A 3,182-nucleotide genomic window follows, 5' to 3' on the forward strand; every position below is an offset into this window, starting at 1 on the left:
TGAGAAAATGTGTGTTGCTCAATCTGTGTAATGCACCAATGATGCAACACATGCACAAGTCTTCTTTTTATGGTCTATGGGCAGCGTTGCATATCTCCAATAAAATTGAAAACATATGCTGCAACTATGGCAACAGCTGGCTGGTGACGTGCCATGTCAATAGGAAGCGATGATAGAGGGAAGTGCGTCCCAGAGCTGCTGCTGCAACTCCTTCACCCTCTGGCCTCGGTTCCTCCTGTGAGTGGCCCTTCTGATACAACACTAACACTTCTGAGCGTGAAGGAGTGTTTAGGGGGCGTAATGGGACAGGGGGTCAGTGTCTTGCACCCTAATGTTCTTCTGTGGTGTTTGACATAGAGTTTTATGACACATTATCGTCACCTACTGGCCTGGCATGCTTATGTGAGCGTTTTAAATCTGTTTTGCCTTCTCGTGCGGAGAGATTTTCTAAAGCACCATTGGTGTGGACGTGAATTTTTTTTTTAAACGGAGGGGGAAAAAATGCGTTCATAAATATCCATATACGTATGGACAGGGCCTAAGTGCCCTGCAAATCAATTATTTTATCTGCTTTTCTCTACATGATGTTGTTTCCAAAGGATGCTATCTCCCTTACATGTTCCTTACTTTTATCAGAAGAATCTAGACTCATAAAACTTTGTCCATCACTCCTCCCAGTATTTAACCCTCCTATTATGTTCAAATTAACGTCTTTTATGTTTGGGGTCAAATTGACCCCAGCAATTTAAGTTACCCAAGTTTAGGTCTCAGTTGTTTTGTGTCTCTCTACTGACCATCTTAATAGCCCTGGAAATAAAACATGAATCCCCTCACCCTATCCTTTTACGTCAAATATTCATATTATGCAACTATCAAAAAATACGCAAATCACCATAAAGTCTCATTGTTTTACCTAAAATGGAAAAAAATATGTTTTGGGGTTTGAAGGGCTTTATATTGCTTTTAAGTACTTATTTATGGTTTCCATAACATTTGGAAAGAAACACATTGTTTATTACCAAGGATAGTAACATTTATTATGTTCAGGGTTAGAGTTAGGTTTGGAAAAAAACACCAGTAAAAAGTAGTCACCAGAATTGTCTACTGAGAGAAAATGAACTGGACAGTCTTTTCTGACACATTCTCCTTTAGATCACATTAAATCACTACTACAGATTTACTTCCCTGTGTGTGTGTGTGTGTGTGTGTGTGTGTGTGTGTCAAAATTATCCCTTCTGATATGAAGCTGATTATTATATACATGAAGGGTCGAGGACCCGTCTTATCATCAACAAGTCAAAGGTTCGAACCTGGAAACAGCCATTGTGTGTCCAACAACAGCCACATGTCCAAATGTCCTTGAGCAACACACTGATGAGAGCATCAGCTAAATGCCACATCATCCCATTTTACCCTGTTCTATCTTTTATTTCTCCTGTTTTTCATGTGTTATCTCTTATCTATTTTATCTCTTTTATTCCTCCTGTCTTATTTGTCCTGTTTGTAACTTGTTTTATTTTGTTTCATCTCTCCTCTCGGCCTCCTTTCAACTCTTTTATGATGTTGTTGTATTTCTTTTTCCCTGTTTCTCTGCTTGAGTTGATGTTGATTTTACCTTGTTTCTTTAAAGTACTTTGTAACTTTGTTTTGAAAAGTGCTATACAAATTAAGTTTATTATTATCATTATTATTATCATTATTATTATTATTATTATTATTATCATTATTATTATTATTATCATCATGATCAATGGAAGGATGACAGGTTACTGATAACAGAGGGAAACATAGTTGTCTATAGACATGATTTCTAAAGTTTTCAATCACACGAGATACAATAATAGAACATGACCATGTTGTTAATGTGTCCATGCTTTTGGCCTTTTGAATAAAACAAACAACAAAAACACAAAAAACTACATTAATCTCTTCATAGAAAAAGTCTGGTTTCAGCACACAGCCTCTCTACAGTATGTTGGCCTCACAGGAGTCAGGCTGCAGTATCTGAAGTGTAACAATCAGTTTAATAGATTTTCTAAACCAGGGATAGAAAAAGGCATAGATCACAGGGTTTAAACAGGAGTTACAATAGAACAGAGAGATCACAAAGGCTTCAGACGTAATACTGGTCAAGGTGTCCTGACCTGCAAGAGAGAGACAGTAATATGGACAGAAACATATTAGAAACACAACTACGGCAATACCAAGAGTCCTGGCTGCTTTCCTCTCAGATTTCTTAGCAGTTACAGTCACTGAACGCTGGAGTGTGACAGCCACAGTGTGGGATCGCATGGCACGAGCCTGAGACACAGCCACCACAAATACTCTCATATACAGAACTATGATGACACTAATGGGAGCAGTAAAGTTAAAAACAAGGTCAACAACTCCTGCAATGTAGTTCATAACAATCACACACTCTCCAACACAGGAATTATACCTGCCTGGTTGTCTCAGTAAATCCTTTAGAAGGACAATGATATAGAAAGCAGGACAGACCCAACATAGAAAAACACAGATTTTAACTCTTCTCTGAGTGACTTTGGTGGGGTAACACAGAGGGTCACAAATAGCCACATAGCGGTCGACTGATATGAGCATCATGTTTCCTACTGAGGCAGAGATGATGATAAAGGACAGAAAGAACACACATGAAGTCCCCCAGAAACCAGCAGCTAACTATGAAGAGGATTTCAGCTGGTATCACGAGAAGGCCAGTGAGGAAGTCTGAGACAGCCAGGGAGAGGAGGAGGAGGTTGGTGGGGGTGTGGAGCTGACTGAAGTGAAACAGGAGCATTATATTCATTAATAGTATTCATTTGTAGCATAAGTAGTATATCTCATCACTAGACATGGCAGATATCAAGCATTATGAAAATAGAAAAGCATTATTTAGCAACTTTTTTATTCTCATCAAATCCATAAGTCATTTGTTTTTCTAAGTCTGAATGGTATTGATAAAATCTTTGGCCAAAAAGAAAAGTCTGTAGGTGTAGAATGTAGTTGATTGAGGTGCTGTGACTTTCTCTTTCCACACTCAGTGAAAGAGGTATAATGTTGTGACCCCTTGTGATTTGGGATGCAATTGAACATCATATGACTCCATGCAAGGGTTGCACAATTAATTGTGTGTAATCATACATTCTGAAGGAATTCAAGTTGCACAACTTGCTTTAATCACC

The 3,182-nt window shown here is 38.4% G+C and overlaps 1 pseudogene; it reads right to left on the minus strand.

Annotated features, from left to right (window-relative positions):
• Positions 1-1,965: 1,965 nt before the first annotated feature.
• LOC139645905 (trace amine-associated receptor 13c-like) lies at positions 1,966-2,806 on the minus strand (annotated as a pseudogene).
• Positions 2,807-3,182: the final 376 nt, after the last annotated feature.

Source organism: Centroberyx affinis, unplaced genomic scaffold, assembly GCF_046629955.1.
Source record: "Centroberyx affinis isolate AG114_WGS23_722 - 3 ecotype Tasmania unplaced genomic scaffold, CSIRO-AGI_Caff_v1 ptg000919l_1, whole genome shotgun sequence".
NCBI lineage: Eukaryota > Metazoa > Chordata > Actinopteri > Beryciformes > Berycidae > Centroberyx > Centroberyx affinis.